General features: G+C 34.2%; 1 protein-coding gene across 1 annotated transcript in view; it reads right to left on the bottom strand.

Moving 5' to 3' along the window:
* Positions 1–20,281, bottom strand: part of Cntn5 (contactin 5) — a 1,035,258-nt gene extending 1,014,977 nt beyond the window's left edge. Inside the window, exon 1 of the mRNA XM_076926087.1 lies at positions 19,975–20,281. The gene's annotated coding sequence lies outside the window, so the exon portion shown is untranslated. The remainder of the gene's footprint in view (positions 1–19,974) is intronic.
* Between the last annotated feature and the right edge of the window lie 351 nt (positions 20,282–20,632).

The following is a 20,632-nucleotide window of genomic DNA, read 5'->3' as shown; positions in this document are numbered from 1 at the left end:
TTCAATTGTGAATCGGCATCTTCAGACAGTGAAATGGCTAAATTGTTAAAGACACTTGCTGCCATAACCAGCTAGCTGAGTTAGAGATCAAGGTGGAAGAAGATGTGTTCTTCACACATGCTTTCCTTAACCTTCAGATATGTGCTCTCTCATAGACACACACATGCAACATACACACACAGATACACAAGCATAAAACAGAAAGTGAAAATTTTAATTAAATATGGATTTTCTTTAAATTAGAATTATTTAACTTACATTTGAAATATTAACTGCTATTGAGAAGTTTTATCATTTGAATAACACCAGGGTTTATACTGTAGCCATAAAAAGTGTGAAACCCTGTTCCAATTTAAATTTTAAAAGCTTGCATTTTAAATAATAAACCTATTATAAACATATCTTCTTTAGTTTTGTTTCTTTAAATATAAAAGTTCACTCATTACTTTGGTCTTGGCAATTATGCTATCTAAAAAGTTTACGTCTCTCATATTTTCATTTTTTATTTTTCTTCTTTCTGATAAAGTGTCTTGCTTAAAAGTAATTCTGAATATTGGAGAATTACAGAGGCAATCACATTCTCTGAAGATATATCTCTAATGGCTGTGCAGCCCTTCATTTAGATTTCTAATTTACAAGATTTAAATTAATGACTGTTTTGTAGAAAACAAAAACTAGTTATCACAAAAACTAATTAATCGTAAAAGCCCTCAGCACCCACTAGATTCATGTAATCATTGGGCATTTGGAAATCAAATTAGAAATAGTACAATCAAGATTTAATTCTTTCCTTCTAAAAATGCAAACAACAGGAAATGAAAGGGATCAGAGTGCAAAGGAACTTTGACAAAATACGTAGAGCTGAAGTGGCTGTCTCTCATCATCAGTCATATTCATACAGCTGAGAGCAGGGATTATAGGTGCCAGGTACATGTGGAAGTATTCACACTGGACTTGAAAACAGTCATTTTCTTATTAGTAGTGTGTATCCTTTCTTCCTCTTTCTAATCTTTATCTGGAGGGATTCATATAAATCCTCATTTCATCAAGTTTGCTTCATGCAGTGGTACCTAAGTTGTGTTTGCTCCTAGAGTGGCTTGCAGGTGAAAGAGGCAGGTTGTCTATGGATGTCATTTAGCAAAGAAGAGAAGAATAAATTCAACTACATTTCAATGAGTAGTATAAGGTTCCCACTAAAATCTGAAATTGAGAAATTGCTTTTCCTCTTGTATTTCTTTTGGTCAGGTGAATCAATGAATGCAGTTAAGTCAGTTGCTGCCATTAAGTCATAATCTCATGTTTATTCAATTTTACAAATAAACTTCACTTTAAGAAAACTTTGTGTTATGCGAGATGAAAAGGGGATTGAGCATGCATTGTTCATGTGGAATCTCATAAGACAAATCCAGTTAAAAATGTAACTTCTTTTGGTTGACATATCAACTATGGAGAATTTTAATAGCTTATAATAGGAATAAATATTTATTCCCAGTTGAAAATAGGAAAATAAACTTCTTTAATTTCTGTCTAACTGTCTTTCTTTACATTTATTTTTATCGTTTTTTCAATATTCACATACCTATAAAGCCTTGCCACAATAGTTTGAAAGAGACTATTCTTATCTGTTACTACTACCCCTTTCTTTGATTTGATATCCAATAATAGACTGCTTAGTAAATATTTAATGAATATTTATTATTCATTATGGTTGTTTACATATGCAATATATGCAATATATTTCATTATCATTTATAGAAATTTTTTGTAAAATGTGTTTATACTCAAATTAAACAATTCTATTTTTTTGCTGTAAATTTAAGCAACTTCTTCAACATATAAAAGATCAGTTTGAATTTGTTTTAGTCAATAGGATTTGTATTCCATTGTACTTACACATATTGACAGGCAATAATAAATAATGAAAGAAGAAGATTGAAGAATAAAGGAGATTGGAAAGGGATATTTGATAGGGTTTGAAGAGAAATAAAGGGAGTAGTATTTTAATTAACTATAACTTCAAAAGTAAAAAAATAAAAAGACACTTCCATAAGATTACTTAGAAAATGTAGTAAAACTCCTAATGACATGAAAGAAGAAAATAATTAAATGCATGAATATAGCATGCATCCCCTTTTTATTACATGTTAATATTAAATTTCACAGCTATAGAATTTTTCATAAGGGTATTGTTATGGACTATTTTAGCCATACTCATTGGATGAACACATTTTAAGAAATGTAAGTTTGACCCAGACCCATTTTTCAGAAAAGAGAACATCCTTTGTGAAGATGAGCCTTGTATGCAACTAAATCATCATTTTATTTATTGAATTTTGTTTTTGCATTTGTTAGCTAACAGATACAGAGTATTATAGGGGAATGACTTTTAGTTGGAAGCTGCTTTGCCAAGCTGAAGTTGCAGAACTGGTGTTATCTGAGAGCTTCACTCAGGGTATTGTAACTTATTAAGAAGGCAGTGAAGCACATGTAGGACATCTAATGAGTCAATTTGTACCTATTTAGTATTTAGTAATCCAGCGAATGATGCTTGTGAGAATTTGAGAAATTTTATCATTGAATAATGACATTTGAATATTCTTTTAAAAATATAATTTGAGTATGACTATATGTATGCAGGTATCTTTGTAGGTAGATATATGCTCTTGAATGCATGTACCTGCAGAGTCCAGAAGTAGATGTCAGATCTCTGGGTGCTGGAATTACAGGCATTCTTTTGAAATAATAATATGTGATCAATAATTTTATTATAATGTATGGAATGTTAGAAGTAGAGACAAAATTGGCAAACATGAGTCCTTGCAACAATAACTGATTTTCTTTAAAGTTGGTACACATTCCTGTTGTTTTGTTTTAAATAGCTGGTACCATGCCATGGAATGCCAGCCCAATTTATCACCTCCCTTTGGTATCCTTGCTCTGCCTTATGTTGTCTAGTAGCACAAAACCTATTTAGAAAAAAATTCCAAAGACATTCCACTGATTCAATGTTTGAGATGACCTTCAAGTTTTTCTGTAAACTGACACCAAGGCTTGATTTATTATCTTATTAAGACAGGTGTGTGCACTCACCATGAAGCCTTCTGGACAAACTGTTAATAAAAGGGAAGGAATTTCAAACTGATTTAAATAGTCCATAGGAGATTTTTTTTTTAATCTTGGAGTTATATGTGTCCAGGAATCAGCTCATTTTGCTTTATTTTTAATACATATGAAGTGTTCTGTTATTCCTTATCTCAAAAGTCCTTTGCTGCATAATTTGAAAATATGCTAAATACATTCAATAAATCTAGATAAAATGTGAAAATATACCTTAAGTTTTCCACTTCCATATAATGTTACATTACTCATTAAAATGTAAATACCTGTAAAAACATATACACTATTCACAACATTCACAATTTTTCAGAAGCATAACGAGAGTATGTGTATACACATGAGAGCTGTTTAAGGAGTCTCTATCATTCATGGCTGCTATCAGTATGATATTTAAGTTTAAGGTTTAATTGCTAAGGTAGTCTCAGGTACTTTTAGACAGCTTTATGACTCAGAGCCTGGGTGAATTAATTAGCATTTCCTGTAGTAATTGTTGTAAATGGTGTGACTTTGGAGCTGTGTAAAAACTGTAAAATTATTTCTCTGTTATGCCCTAATGTTTTATACATTTGTTACTGTAATTGAATGTCTTATTTTAAAAGACTTCCTGAGTAGGAATATGTGTGGTTTTTATTTTCTCTGGCAGATCAAATTATAAAATCAGTATCATAATTTACATTTCTTGATTTTAATAATTGTACGCTGAATATATTTTATTACTATAAGATGAATGAGCAGGAGGAAGTGTTATAAAAGTTTATGAAATAGCTACTTTCAATAAATAAATATTAGCTGTTAGTTTCGGTAATGTATATATTAAAATATATGTATATATTAAAATGTGTGTTTACATTTATATTGTGGTTAAAGTCTTTACAATCCATATTGACTGTCACGCTTGGATGACAACATTTTTTTCTCTGTGTTTGTGTGTATCTTTCTTAACCGAGAAATAAAAACATTAGATAGTTGAATACCAATGTGAATTAATAAAACTCTCTGCTTCAGATGCATGATTATATTTCTACACTAAGTAACATTCAATGCTTTCAATTCCAGACCATTTCCTGATATTATTTTTTGAGATAAAAGAGGAACATCATCTATCGTCTGTGGTATGTTAGTGTAGTAAATTTTAGTTCTTCTTGACACCATTTATGGTCTGAGAATGGACAAGCAATAGTACCTTATTGCATTATGAGTGAAATTTGATGTTTTTAAATTTTTAACATTATTTCTACTTTTTGAGTTTATATCCATTTTATGTAAGATCAAGATATTGTAGTGAATAATGAGAAAAAATATTAGAAGCACAGTAAACCTACCTTAGTTTAAGAACTTGGCTTAGGAGATGAGAAAAACTATTACATTTTCCCGTCTATTGAGTAATTGAGGAGCAATTAATAAATACATAGAAAATATTTGTATTAAATACATAATAAAAATTGCAGCATTGTGTCTTCTCCAAGGAGAGGGCCACCCATAACTTTAACTTTTAATGTGCATTATTTTTCTGAGATATTTATGAGATGATTATACTTTACTTTGGACCCGACTGACATGAAATGTGTATTTAATATACCTTTTATAGTTATTTTGATGAATCTTTGCTATAGAAGGTTTTGCTTGTATCTAATACTGTAAGACTTAATGAGTTTCCTTGGTATTTGGATGCAGGTATGAATACAGTTAGACACATGGCATTAGTTCTATCATTTGGGTTGTTTTAATGTCAGAATTCATTTTCTACTGTAACACCTCTGCCATTTTCTCCAACACCATGTTCCATGTAAGTGTCATCTTGATAAAACAGGGTGAAGTTGACCAATTCTCATTCCACATTTCTTCTGTTGAGAAAATAGTTTTTTAAATCTGATTGTCATAACCTTGTGAGACTGTGACACTAAGCAGACATAAATGACTGCTGCCCAACAAATCACTTCCCAATAACTCACTACCTAAAATAATGCAGCGAAAATGTATGAAATCCATTTTAACCTTCAAAAATCTTTTCTTTGATATTTTATGATGATAAGCTTTTATTTTCATATCATGGCAATTGAATGTGTGTATGTGTGAACACGAATGATGGTAAGAATGTACGGTGTAAGCAGGTGGAACTCAAAGGTCAATATTTGCATCTTTCTCAGCAACAGCCTACCTTACCTTTTGAGAAATAGTGTATCACTGTAAGGGAAGTTGGCCAATTTGTCTAATCTGACTGGCCAGGGAGCTTCAGGGACCTCCTCTCTCCATTTCTCCATCACTTTGATTGTAGGTATGATATTTGGCTTATGTTGGTATTGAGCACTGAATTTAGCTTCTTATGTTCTTGCAGCAAGCAGCTTATGACTGAGATCTTTCCCTGCTCTCTGCACATTTCTCAGAAACTTCCTCATAGACATTTGAAGACATAGGAAAGCATTCCTTTTACATGGATACTACAGAAAGAATCAGGAGAGCCCCTTCTCAACACAAAGCCCGAGGAAGCAATAATCAGTTTCTTTATGGTTCTTTAATCCACCCACTGGTCTGTAAAATCAGAGTGGGAAGGCAACTTCAATGCTGTGACACAGGATGTGTGTGACCATGGCTTATGATTTTGTGTCTGACAGCTTAAAATTTGCTATTTTCCCTTGGTCTCAAAGGGAAGTCTCTGTCTTTGATTTCACTTTTGCTGTTAGTGTTTTTATTGAGGCAAAAAGAATGCAATGAATAACAGCCTAAGTTTCTATAGTGATAGAAAAATAAAAGTGTAGAAAGGCTGATTCTTGCTCCACTTTGATGGTGCTCCCTGTTGATAACACTGAACTTCTATTCAGAAGGAACTGGCCGAAAGAATAGTTCATGAAAGCAGAGAAGACAAATACAGAGGGCTTTAAGTGCTTCTGAGAAGGCTTGCAGGCATGAAGACACACAGTGTGCTCTAATATGGTATTTCTCTCAGGGTATCAGAATCAGTTTCTTTTTCAGAGATTTCTCATTTCTCATTCTCTGTCTGTTTGTCTCTTTTTCGCTCACTGTCCCTCTGTCTTTCTGCTGTTCTGTCTGTCTCTTTCTTCCTCCCTCTCTCCTTCTCTTGTTCCTCTTCCTTTGTTCTTCTCCTCCCCCTCCACTCTCTTTTTTTCTTTTGCTCTTTGCTGTTTATGACTGATTTCTTTTTATAAAGTTGAGTCATTGAGTGTCTTGGTCATATTTTGTCAGAATAGTAGCAGGGAAACACTTCACTTTTATGAACACTGCAATCATACTTGACTTAAAATTCCTTTAACTCAAACTCCAAAATTAATTTTAAATAACCAAGGCACATCCACTCAGTTTTCTTTTGAAGTATTAATAATAATTTTGTTAGATAATAGGTTAATTATGATGTTTAGTTGTATTGAAAACAACAGAACAACAATTTTTAAATAATATTTAGTTAGGCCCAAGTATAAAATATGTGCTAGCACAGTTTTGAACAGTGCATAATACTTCTTCAATTTCTAAATTAGAAAAATACAAATCACAGATATTATTCATGTTATTGATATATTTAGGTCAAAGACAAGTCCGAACCTGCAACTCATACAAGAATATGTACAGAGAAAATTCACCTTGCATTCTACTATAATAAAGATAATCGTTTCTTATTTACTGGTTCATAATTTTGATGTATTTTAAGCATTATACTGTGTAGATCACGTTATATTGATAGCCATAGTTTATTGAACAGAAATTCTCAGTACAAATATTATGCAAATATTTTGCAAAACTGAAAAAAACCAACAAGGTAGAAAAGTCATTTTTATTAACATTTATTTACTGAGACATTGGGAGTATCAGGTTGTGGAGAACAAATATTGTCAACAGATGTAAGAAGATAGAAAAGATGTAAAAACAGGTTTGGTTTTTGTGTGGTTCGATCTAAAACATAAAATATTTTTAGTTCCAGGCTGCCTAAGGTTTTGTGCTGGGTAGTTTTATGTCACATTGACACAGCTGGAGTTAGCTGAGAGAAGAGAGCCTCAACTGAGGAAATGGTTGCACAAGATTGGGTTATGGGCACTCCTGTGATCCAGTTGTGTAATTAGTGGTTTATGGGGAAGGGCCCAGTTCATTGTGTGGTACCATCCCTGGGCTTGATGTTCTGTTGTTCTGTGAGAAAACAGGCTGAACAAACCAAGATGAGCAAGCCAATAAGCAGCATCCCTTCATGGCTCCTGCCTGCAAGTTCCTATCCTGTTCATGTTCTTGTCCTGACTTTGCACAGTTACCTAGAAGTGTAAGTGAGTTAAATTCTTTATTCACCAAGTTGGTTTTGGTCCTGGTGTTTCATCACAGCAGTGTTAACTATAACTAAGGCCCGAGTTCCTAAATGACTCACGTGCTGCTCCTCTTCAGCATCCTGCCAGTGGGGATGCAACACAAAGTACAAAGTTTCCCTAAAGCTTGACCACCAGACGAAACAAACATAAGACGATTCTATCACACTAACATGATGGAAAGCAGTGTAGGACAGACCAGACAAAGACCTCTCCAGCGAAGGAAATTATGCACCTGCTGTGATGAGAGCCATTGGAAGGCTCAATGGAACACAAGGGAAGGTTTAGCTTTCTTCTACCTACCCAGCCTGAGCATTTTCCTCGTGGCTGTACCTCCACTAAATCTTTTGCTCACAATAATGAGAGAAAGAGGGTACTATTTATGTAAATATCTTTGGTTAATCCTAGACATGCGTTCGTTTCCTAACAAATTTTATCCCATGCCATTTTAGATTGACTTTTGCTTCTGGTCCTCTCCTGGTTTCTATTATCAAGTACAACGAACAAGGAAAATATCTCACCCTCACAAAGTTAACCTGGAAAATGGACACAAACTTTAGCCTCAAACAGAAAAAGTTCACATTATTAACATAAATTAGAACAAAATGAGACTTATTTTTATGTACTCTCTTGGCACAGGAAGGAAGCTATATAACAGGCCGTGTTGGGCACATTAGGAAAATACACACTTAAATACACTGACAAAGGAAAACTTCCTGATTTTATCTGCTTGGAGGGCTATTTAGCAGGGAAATCAGACTTTTAAATACAGTTTTTTTCTGATCTAGTAGCTCCACAATCAGATATAATTAAACATATCTTAAAATATACATATGGATTTTCATTTCACTTATATTTGATTTCATATTTGGAATGAGTTTATCAATAGTTTAAAGAAGGTTTTATAAACCATTATACACTTAACACAGAATAATCTGTGTACACAAATAAATTTAAACTGTTCTGGAGATACCCAAGTACAGTAAAATGTTATATTTGGAGGCATGCATAAAAAGTATGATAGAATGGCAAATGGCAGAAAGGTGGGACTTGGGAATAAGTGCAATTTGAGGCTTTCAGTACATTTTTTATTCTTGGTAGTTATGGCAAGGTTTTACTCATTTTGTTATGTAAAACTTTTAATATGTGAATATCTATAATGCATACAAATAAACTTGAACGTCAGCTGTTATCACTTTCTCAATCTACTCACAAGACAGATGTCCAGTATATAAGGTGATGCTTCTCCTATGGACCTTATGCAATCTAATGGAACTACCCTGCTCACAACAGTGACTGCTCTGTCTACTATTCCATTTCCTCATGACCTCTTTTTTTTAAAATAATTTACTTATTATTGTTTGTGTGCTATGTCTGTGAGCTTGAGTATAAGTCAGAAGATAACAGATGCATCAGCCTATACTTTCACCTTTATGTGAGCTCATGACGTGACCTTAGGCCATCAAGGTGAGTAGAGCGTGTGATTTGTCAGCTGAACCACCTCAGCAGCCCTTATTCTCAATCTAACAATATTTCTTGTATCAGTTAGCTAGCAATTTTTATTGGACTTTGTTCCTATGATTTTGAGTTTTTTAAAAAGCATCTCACATATAATGAAGGTGACAAAATACCCGTTCTGTATCTGGTTTATTTTACTTAGCATAACATTGTTTAACTTTGTCTGTAACATTAAAACTGCAGACCCCATTTCCCTTTTCAAGCTGAGTATGATGTGTAGAGCTCACACAACTCAACAGCCTAAGATGGCAAAGCAGACGAAATCCCTGAAGTAACTTTTTACCCCCAAAATGACATAGGACAGGACATAAGACATTTGAAAACATAACTCACAGCAGATATTATCAATAAAAATGAATCAAAACCAAGAAGCATTGCTACTTCACATACACTAAGATGTCACACATGTACTTAATAAGCAATACAAGCAATTGGAGAAGGTGAGAAAAAAGCAGAGCCCTGGTACACTTTATAGGAGATGTTAGTTCATTTAGCCAGGACTGAAAATATACAAAAGAAGGGCAGTTAAGACACTGAAACCAGATTATCACATGACCTACACAGTCCCTTCTTAGCTAAATATCTCTCCAAACCACTACCACCTAAAGCTGTCTGCATTCTCAGATTTTCCAATGCTGATTTCAGGTAATAACAAAAAGGGACATGAAGCATCAGTTGACAGATATTTAAACAAGTAAATACATATAACACAATATATTTCATTAGCTTTTAAACTATTCCTTGCTAATTCTATAAAATTAACGTAAAAGGAGATGGAGACAGCACTTTTTATTCATTTAGATGTCTTCATCTATGATTGAACGTATGTGATAGTTATATTTCAATACCCACAATATGGCAGAACACTCTTGACTTACAGAAAAACCTAGAAATTGGATTGAAGCCATTCTATAGCATTGAAACAATCTTAAGTATAACATTAGAAGAAAAATTTATTATGTTTTTATTTTTATTTCAGGAAAGAAATTCTATGAAACATTGTCTTTCATTGAACCATCCAAAAATGATATCTACATTATTTTTACTCTAAAAAAAGACATTAAGAAGAGGCATTGATATCTGGGAATTTTCTTTTCTTCTACAAAAATTTGAATTCTCCTGTAGTGTTTGAGATACAATGGTAACAGTTTCTAATAAAGTCATTTCTTCAGAGGAAAGAGAAATTTGCCTCAGATGGGCATCTTAATCATTATTGGCTGCAAAAAATACACCAAGATTTATATTAACTTAGAAAATACATCTGTTGTGTCTTGTTATCTGGAAAAAGTTGATCATTTTAAAGCTCTGGAGGTGAAATAATTGAATGAGAAAATAGAACAGAGGCCACATCCTCCTTTCACCTAAATACTGTCTCACCAATGGTATACTTACTTTGAATGTGTGATTTTTAATGTTCAAACCAGAAAAAAAAAAAGACAAATTTAATTCTTTAAATTATCTCAAGAGATGAATCCACTTAAAAAAATCCAACTTTGTTTAGCATGAAATACCAATTATAGGGAAAATTTTAATAGCTCACAATAGGATTTCCTACTATATCCTTACTGAACATAAATAAAATCACCTTCTTTAATTCCCTTCTGAGTCTCTTTTTCTTTACTTTCATTTTTGTTTCCTTTTTTCCAACATCTTCATATTTTATAAAGCTTTATTACAGTTGTTTGAAAAAGACTATTCTTATTTTTTTACTACTCTTTTCTCTTTGATATTCGATAATAGATTACTTAGTAAATATTTGATGAAGAGGTTAATTGGTTGTTTACATACCAAATAAATAATAAAGCATATTTACTTTATAACTCATTGCCAAAATCATCAAGATAAAGCCATCAACAAACAAAATCAGGATAGCAATATATTTCATTATCATTTGTAGTAAAAGCATTTTTTGGAAAATATGTTTATACTTAAACAATTCTATTTTTGCTTCAAAATTTAATAACTGTTTCACCATGCAAAAGATGAATTTAAATTTTCTATTAGTTAATCTGCCTTATATTCCATTTCATAAATGTATACACATAGACATGCAATAACAAATAAACGAAGAGAAGGCCATAAATTTGAAGGAGAGTGATAAGGAATATATGGGTGGGTTTGGAGGGAAGAAAGGAAAGGAGGTGATATTTTAATAGGAGTATAACCTCAAAAATAAAAAATAATTTAAAGACTCTTTCATAAGATTACTTTTAAAGTAGGAAAACTCATAATAAAATGAAAGAAAGAAATAATTAAATGCATGAGTATAGTCTGAATCATTTTGTTATCACACAAGATTCAAACCATTTGCTTCTCTCTCAGTTTAGAATTTCTGATGTAAATAATACTTAAAAAAAAAACATCAAGACCTATTTTTTTATAGTGAAAACAACCAAACAACCAAAAGAAAAAATTTTCCAAAGAGAGATAATCTTACTCAACATGTGCAAATATAATTACATCATGAAACGCAAAGACATGAAGTTATTACCAACTCTTGTGGGTGGCATAAAGGGACCTGGTAAAAGTGGTTTAATTGCAGAAAAAATAAAATGCTAATATCCGTGCACATTTCAGTAGAATTAAATCAGTTTTACCTTTTAAAACTCTAAGCCAAACCTTGAACTTGCATGTATTTTTGCCTCAAGATAGAAAAGATTCATTTCTGAATCTCCACAGCTCTCCACTTGTTATTTCTGAGTTTGAGGGCAAAGTATGTCATTTTTGAATAGTTTTCATCACCCTCATTTCCTTCTTACTCTGGGCACAAGGCTACTATCATTGTCCTCCCAGAAAAGTAGGATGTTTTCTGTGTTACTAAGAGAAAGACACTGAAAATCAGTTGTGCCAAATTCAAGCCTGAGCTTACCAAGCCAAATGCTCTCTCTGAGCACACCAACTATGGGTTTGGTTTGTGAAGGTCAGAACGAGTTCATCATGCTGTTGCAGTACTCAGTTCTCTCCTTCAATTCTGCCCCTCCTCAAGATTTCCAAATCCAGAAAGACATGAATGACACTGGATCACAACCTGAACTTTCCACACTTGCAGCCTTTAATTTTCTAAGGGATTTATAAGAAGAGGGAAAGACATATGTCGTCCACTTTATAGTAAGGGACAAGAAGGACTAATATTTTATAAAACACCAACTCTTGTTAAGAAAGACAATATCCCGCTTCTCTGGTTGTCCATTAAATGCTCCCTATTCAATTGAAAAGAGCCCACTATATTAAGCTTTCCCACAGATTTACGATTATGAAACCTTTGGATTTTTCCACAATCGATAGCTAATATTTGTCTATAAAACTGAGATGGACAAGTATCAATGCTTCCATTTATCTGGGGAAACAGTTCAAACCATCATGACATTGGACATTTCTATTTGTACACAATTCACAGAATGGACAATATTTTCGGAGTTACCATGAATAGCACAGTTTCTTTTCCTTCTCTCCCTTTTCCCCATCCTCTACCTCAACTGTATGCCTTCTCCTTTCTCCATTCTCTCCCACTTTCTCTTTATTTGTATTTCTGAAACATTGTGTCAAGAAATTCGGGCTGACATAGAACTTTTTATGTAACCAAGAGTCAACCTGAATTCCTCCTTCTCCTGTCTTCATACCTGTAGTTGTTGGGTACAGGCATGCACCACAACACCAGGTGTATATAGTATTGAGGACAGAACACACAGCCTTGTGTGGGCTAGTAAGCCCCTCTACGAACTAAAGAGGATTACAATCTTGTTAGTGTATGATCTTGATTTTGTTATTAAGCTGTTTTATTTCTGAAGCATTTCCTCTCTCTGTTTAAGAAATTCCTGCTTAGTTAAATTATCTGAGTGAATAATCACATACATAGATCAGCAATTGATTGACACACCAGCTTTGAAATTTTTGACTGTCCCTTCTACAGTAATACTAACACAACTCAAGGAAAATAGAGAGTTTTTGTAGTTTTAAGCTGCAGTGAAAATTAAAATGAAATTTTATTGTAGATATACCATAGTGATATGCTATACATATAGTATTAATAATTCTAAAATTCTCATTTTATGATTTATATTTATTTTTTTAATGTTTTATGAACATGAAATGACTACTATTATCATGTGACAGTTAAGTCAATAAGGGACGTTTCAGTAAGTTATACCATACTGCTTACGTACTATAGTCTAAACAATTAAACAATAAAACAATATAGTCTAAACAATTAAACAATTAAACAATAGTCTAATCCTACAATTCAAATTCCAAACTCTCTATGCCATTCTGTTCATTTACATTGGTTAATGGGAATCTTTAGAACAACATAGTAATAAACTAACTTAGACTGTGAAGGAAACACAGCTAGCACAGAGCTTGTATCCACATGACCTAAGCCAACCTGGGGGATTCCACGAAGAAACATTTTAGCAGTATCCAAAGAATAATCTGAAAATTTCTCTTGTCTGCAGCCAACTAATATGAACTCACCCCGCCCCCTCCAAGCTTCATCCACATATTACCCTTTCCTGTTTAGTTAGAACTGCACCTGGACACAGAAGCTCGTGATAATAATTAGCACAGAAGCTTCTTAAGAGTAAGAGAGCTTTTCTTGACTCTGGCTCAATAGGTTCTACAGTTACAATGCCCCCAAAACCACGAGGGGCACATTAATACAGCCATATATTTTAACATAATCTATGTTGCAAATTTTCATAATATCAAACATCAGTGACTGAATTTAAATCTCAAATAGGAAGTCTTACTACGATGACTGAAAGAAGTAAAACACATTTTAGGAAAATAAGTCATCAAATAAATTAATACATTAAATAATATCAAGGATTGCTCATTAACTGTATCTGAAGGATGTTTTATAGTTTCTACAAGAACTACTAGTAAATTTTAAGTATGTATTTAGATTCCAAAAAGTCTGGAGTAGGAAAGATAAATCATTTCAACAACACTTCCTCACATTGTCTATAATACATTTAGATTTTGAACTTCTAGATATTTCATATTTAAAGGACAAAAATACCTAAAATTTAAATTAATTCTTATTCACACCTACAGACATACATTTATCGCGGTTTGAATATTAAAGCTTCAAGACAAGTCATCATTAAAATAATGTTATGTGAGAAATAGTAGCAATTATTAAAGCTACCAAATTCACTGTACTGAAGATTTTTAGCATCTATATTCATCCTAAAATAATTTCTATTATTCAGTTAAACATAGAACTTTGTTTCAGATAATAGCTAAATACTTTACAGATTCATCTTTTTTTATTTCATTTTCTAGCACTGTAATAGTAAACCTACAATTTATATGCAACTTGGAATTTGAATTTTAAAACTTAGGAGGAAGAATTATTTAAGAGATATGCTTTCTGTTTTGTTATCAAATGATACAATAACACTATTATTGCAAAGAATTCTCAGTTTAAGTTTTAACTAAACATTGATACTACACCATGATATTTTCTCACTCTCATTTCACCCTATTTTTTGTCATTGAGTCACATGCTGGATATTTATTATTCTAAAATCTTTTCAAGTTTCCTAGATAAAATTTCTAGATTTTCTTGTACATGAGGTCACTTTTGAGGGCCTCATGAGTTCATTGATAAAGGCTTTCACATAGCATGTAAGGTCTCCTGTCCTTGTATCAACAGTCTCCTTCTAAGTTAACAAATTTACATGCTAACCCTTTAAATCTTAAAAGCCAACATTTCTCAGGTAATCAATGTAAACATGGGAATCACATCTACGACATGTTAATCTAATTTGATGATGCAACATGCCTTGGAATATAAAAGAAGAATGTAACTGGGTTCTAATTACATTTTTTTATTCCAGGAAAGTTAACACTTCACATTTTCTGGCGCCATGATGGGCACATGAACAGGAGCTATGCATGGATCCCTCCAAGACTTAAAAACATTAATCTGTCATGTTTTACTGTGCTCTCACAGGTTGTTTTTTATCAGTAACTCAAAACATTTGTCAGTGTTTGTGGAAATAGTCACTTTAGCAAAACAATATAATAATCATCATCCAAAGTCCGTCACTAGGGTACCACTGATGTAAGAGAAGGCTTGCTTTAAAGAAACTACCTCAGGTTGAGAAGATGAAGGTTTCAGATTCCTTATAAGGCTGTAACTTGAAGTACTTGTTGAAATAATGAAAATTAAATTAAATGATGTAAAATGATGACTATCCAATTATTTCATATTTTCCAAGATAGTTGGAGATGTAATTAAGCTAATTTGGTAAGGATTCTGAAGAGCTATATTTCAAAATAAGAAAATAATTCAAAAGGCAAACCTGTCTAACTTAAACAGAATGTTTTATAAGTTTGCAGAGATAACACTTAAATCAGATCATTTGCCCAGTGAACCATGTAACATTTAATGAAGATGAACTGTTACCTAAACAAAAATGATTTTTCCAGTAATATAAGAACTGTTTTTAAAATTCCTATTGTCACTTACTGTGTCTTCTCATTAATATTCATTTTAACCAGCAGGGAGTTTGTGCATAATTCTGTAATGTTAAAGTCTGAGATACAATAGTATCTCAGCAAATACTGCACTGTTGAAAGGAACATTCTCTTGTGAAATCACATGGGAAATTCTAGGTGAACTCACACAGATTGCTTACACTCTCCCACTGTTAGGTTAAATTTTGGCTTATTTAGAGAAGAACATTTTATTTTAATTAAATCATACCTTCAAACATGAAGCTCAATATCTGTGAAAGTACAGATGAAATTTGATATACTGGAGAGTGTATTTCTCATAAAGTAGCCCATTTTTTTCCTTAGTTCCTGTCAACATTGTGACAACATGAACAGAACAGGTAGTGATTATAGGCATTATGAGAGATGAGGTATTTTTAGACCCTGTCAAAAAAAATGTCTCTGCTGTTTCAACTCCTACTGAGGATTCTACTAATATGATACCAAGTAAATGTTTTGATCTACCTTGGTTGCTTTCATCATCATCATCCAGGCCCAAATCCAGCTGCCTATAACTCAGATAAACTTCACAGGACTCATGATGGAAACAGAAGCAGGCTTCTGCTTCCTAACAGACACAGGGATCATTAATCTGTGTTAGTATGGAAATACATGAAATCCAAGGCTGTCCACTCTCCTTATTTCTTCACTATAGCACTTGACATCCCAGCTAGAGCAATAAGACAACTAGAGGGGATCAAAGGATACAAGATGGAAAGAAGGAAAGCCGATGAGCTTTGAACAAGACCTAAACTCTTTAGGTCTGTGCATACTAAGGTAAGGACTATTTGGAACCACAACTGGCATCTGTGGAATAAGAGACTCTGTTAAATTGTTAACAGAAGTTTATTGACAAATTTTTAGAAATGGTAACCCAGGAATTTTGAAGAAATTACTGATTTTAAAATCACTTGAAAAGTAGCTTAGCAACTATTATGCACTCAATGTCACCTAATGAACCTTTATTTGAAAACTGTTTAAAATATGTCAGGGATCGGAGCAATCTCAGATTGGATAACATCCTAAAGGAGTCCAATGCTACAGTTTATAAAGATTGTAACGGGTGACACATTCACACCACTCTATACTAGATTAAAAAAAATATGTTGCCATAGACATTATTCTCATAGATAGAAATTTGTTTGTTTTTCAGTGTTTGCAGAGTGTTATTGTCTGCAGTGGAGGAGGAGGAGGACTGTTCTTTAACCACATGTTCTGAACAATGCAGAAGGGGCCTCACTGGCAGACAGAGGCAACACGATGCTTCAGAGTATATCCTCAAATGCTTTGCATTTTAAGTCCTGAGATCGATTGTGATTTTAAAAAAAAAATCACCTAAATTTGACTTAGGCAAAGGAATTTTGCACGTAACACAATGTAAGTTTTATAAATAGTTTTTGAAAAACAAGTCCAGTGCATTTAACTCAGTGAAAATAATTTTGACTAGAAAATTTAATTACAAACCATGGCTTTTTAAAGACTTAGTCTATATAAACTAAAGCCATTTAAAATTATCCTAATAGCCACTGCATTGGAACATGATAATCTGTTTTATTGACTTTTAATAGAAGTCATTTATTAAAAAATAAATCTGATAGTAATTGAAAAAATAATATGGTCTATTTATCATAACCTACTAATCACATACATAGGAATATTCAATACTTTTAAAGAGCAGGGAGATTGAAAAAGTTCATAATGGTCTTTAATCCAAATTCAACTGTAAAGGAGTTTTATGAACTTCATTACTTTTTAAAGTGAATCAGCTTCTAATGTGGACTTATTGATCACAAGGGTTCAGGAAACAGACCTGCAGGGATGTCACAGCTCTGAGCTTCCGACCGGCTTCTCTCCTGCTCCAAAGTGCTGAAAAGTTCATGAAACATCTTAACATAGCCTTAACACTAACCCAGAAAAACAGCATCTCAGAAACACAGAGCTGGGTTAGTACAGGTTTGTATTTTGAAGAATAAGAAATAAAGGCATATACACATAAGCTTTGGATGCCAGAGTTTGAGCATCTAAATGCATAAAGGCATACATATCTTTGAGGAGAAATCACTCATTTCTATATGGTCTAGAAAGAGCATTCAAATATAGTTCATGTGTAATTACAATAATAGGTAGTCAAGTGTGTGTGGTAGTGTGGATGAAGTAAATTGTACGTGTGCAGATACCTTAGCTTCATAGGTTATGGAATGGAGAGCTTTACTTCTATGGGTTATAAACTCTGTTGAGCATGCCTAAATTCTATTTACCAAAGTCACCCTCACAGTATCATAGTTAGGCGATTTATTGTGATTTTATTTTAGTCTTTACAGAAATGTATCTTTTGTTTCACCTACAAGTTAAGAAAACTCCACAATGCTTTTGCCAGCACACCACCCACTTGCTGCCTTCTGGTGAGCTCTCTGCCCTTCACTGACACCCTCTGGTCCCTACTGCTAAGTCAGTTTGACCAGCAAGCCACACTCCTACCTTCTACTTTGAAGGTAGTAAAGGTTTCCCAGATGGTCAAACAAAAGGACACTTAAAGGAGCATATATAACAAACAGGTTACATTTTCCACTAAATTAGACTGATTTAGGTGTAAGTTTAAAAATACGTTGTTGCACAGCTGATTTGTAATGTTTAAAATAATATACGTTCTATTTATAAATTTTAAGTTTTTCTTTCTGATTTATTAACCAGTCACGACTAGCTTTCAGGCCCCCTAATGGCTAAAATGATTTTACAAACCTTGAGAACTGTTCAGGTATATCAGACATCCATTTAAAAATCCCACAACTCTTTCTTTCTTTCCAGATACTTTTCCAAAAGCATTCTAATGTAAATGAAACTCCCAGCATCAGGCCAAAGTATAGCATTTAGTTCATCACAGTAATCAGTTTCATTTTTTAACTTTTAAGTATTCTAATTCTCTATTTACATACATACATATAAAACCAGAGAGGGGTCTAATACAATTTTTACTCTGGTAGTTTTCAGAAGTTTTAGGTAAAATTAAGGTGCTCACTAATCCTTTCCTCCAAACATCAGTCTCTACAGTAAGCAGCCTATGGCTTATACAACCTCTTTTACGTCTGATGTTCCAACTAAGATAATTAGTCCAAAATTTTCTTTTTCTATATCACATTTATTGTTTTAACTTTTGAGTCTGAACTCTATTCCTTCTAACATTGATTAGGCTCAGTTGACTTTTTACATAGTATATCTACGATGTTAGCCACTTTGTAAAGTCTATTTGTATATAGTCATTGACTGTTTATCGTCTCATCAGTCTAAGCATGCCTGCCAAGCTTAAGACTCGGGCTTGTGCCATGAAATACTAAAATACTTCCAGCATGAAATGAGAAATTATGGGAAGCCCCACAGGTGAGCTGCTCACCACTGGCCACTGACAGTTTGTAAGCATTTCTTCCTGTCTTTCAGTTTAGTCTAGGTGTTAATCAGGATGCAGAACTTATAGCCTGCTGTGACATTTAGAGGTAATTCAGAAGGTGTGCTGCAGCCCAGTAACAACCAATTACATTTATAACAGTTTGTAGACTTAATTCATTGTTTCTTTTTTTTTATGATACTGCTTTTTTAAGGTTTGCTACTGTTTTCATTTCTTCTTTTTCATTGCTAAGACTCAGAGTCAGAGCAGAGAGCTGAATTACCTAAGTGACTTCTTTTTATAAAAGCATATGAACTGCCTATGGGTAAAGCCTCACACACAGAACACTATCAAAGTTCTCTTGCAAAGCTGTCCTAAAATTACTATGCTTTTGTCTTACCTATGCTAGTTTTACATGAAATTATTCTGAAATATTAGTGAATTCTTTTTCTTTCTGGAATAAAATAAATTTAAGCAACCTGAAAAATTCCAGGTTGTCATAGCAATTCTCAGCTTACTGCACATCCCAGTCACAGAAATTCAGAAAACACTCTCCCCACTTTCCTATAAAAATAAGAAATTGGGAGCATGTATTCAGCAAACATCTATGCACAACACGTGGGGGGAGATCACTCAGCATAATTCAAGGTGCCGCTTTTCTCAGTTTCCCAAACTTTGCACAACTCTACTTGTATCTCTACTGAATTTTAACAAGTTATTGCACAACTACATGCCCAAGTAATCTATCTGTATTCTCAGCTACTCAGACTATGAGACTCTCAGCCATGACCTGAGAACTCCATTTCAGTTTTTGTCTTCCAAAACATTTTATTGCTTTGGTAAAAAAGCATTCTTATCTCTCCTGACATTTGTCATCCAAAACCGTACTTGTTTCTAGCTTTTTCCTCTTCTTTCTGGCGGCTATATGAAACATACAGATAGGTTTTATACTTGCCTCAACTTTTCAACATCAAATCCCAGCAGAGAAAAAAAAAAAAACTGTTTCCCCCGTCTTTAAACAAGCATCATTGAACAGTTTTTACCTCTGGCAACACGACAAGGAAGGATGGCTTTGCAGAAGCGATTGTGTCAAAAACCCTAAGTGGCTGTGCAGCTTCACAGGGAGCAGTCACCAGCTAAGGAATGCCAGCCACTTACCAATGAGATGCCAGCTGCCTCTGTCCATTTCGGTGACTCTCAATCCTTGTCTCCCATCCTCCTGCCCTGGACACACCTCACGTGGAGCAGTTCCTTGGATGCTCCGCAGCCTGTGACAGAAGAGAAATCGCAGAGTTCTGAGTCCTTCACTGGGAATTCTCCTCTGGCTTGCCCTGCCTCTCCCAGCAGAGGGGACCCAGGTGAGGCATCCTCCTGGTTGCCAGCTTTAATGGCACTTGGCTGCCGGCAGTTGCACGGGGCGGAGGAGTTGGGAGATGCAGGCAGGTGCAAGTGGGCGCCTCCTCCCGCTGCTGCTCGGGGCTCGCGCGGATGCTCCAATGCGTCCACGCGCCCCGCGCCTCGCGCCCTGACTGGCTGGGTCCCTCCCGGAGCGGCTCGCGCCCCTCCCGCTCCGCGCTGTCACCGTCGCCAGGCGCCTCACTGCCTCGCGCTGCAAAGGCTCATTTAGCATGTCCCTGCCTGTAAAAGACTGTGCCTCAAGCAGAGCTTTGGATTTCTTTCTTTTCTTAGAAGGTACTCCACTGGCATCACTCGCCAACCGATTCCCTCCCCAATCTTTCTCTCTCCAAAGTCATAAAGGCCGTTCTCCTACCTGGCCACCTCTCCAGTGAGAGCAAACGTGGCTGGCTGAAGGATG

The sequence above is a fragment of the Arvicanthis niloticus genome, chromosome 27, assembly GCF_011762505.2.
Source record: "Arvicanthis niloticus isolate mArvNil1 chromosome 27, mArvNil1.pat.X, whole genome shotgun sequence".
NCBI lineage: Eukaryota > Metazoa > Chordata > Mammalia > Rodentia > Muridae > Arvicanthis > Arvicanthis niloticus.
The sequence above is the reverse complement of the archived record's forward strand: the minus strand, read 5'-3'. Positions and strand labels throughout refer to the sequence as shown.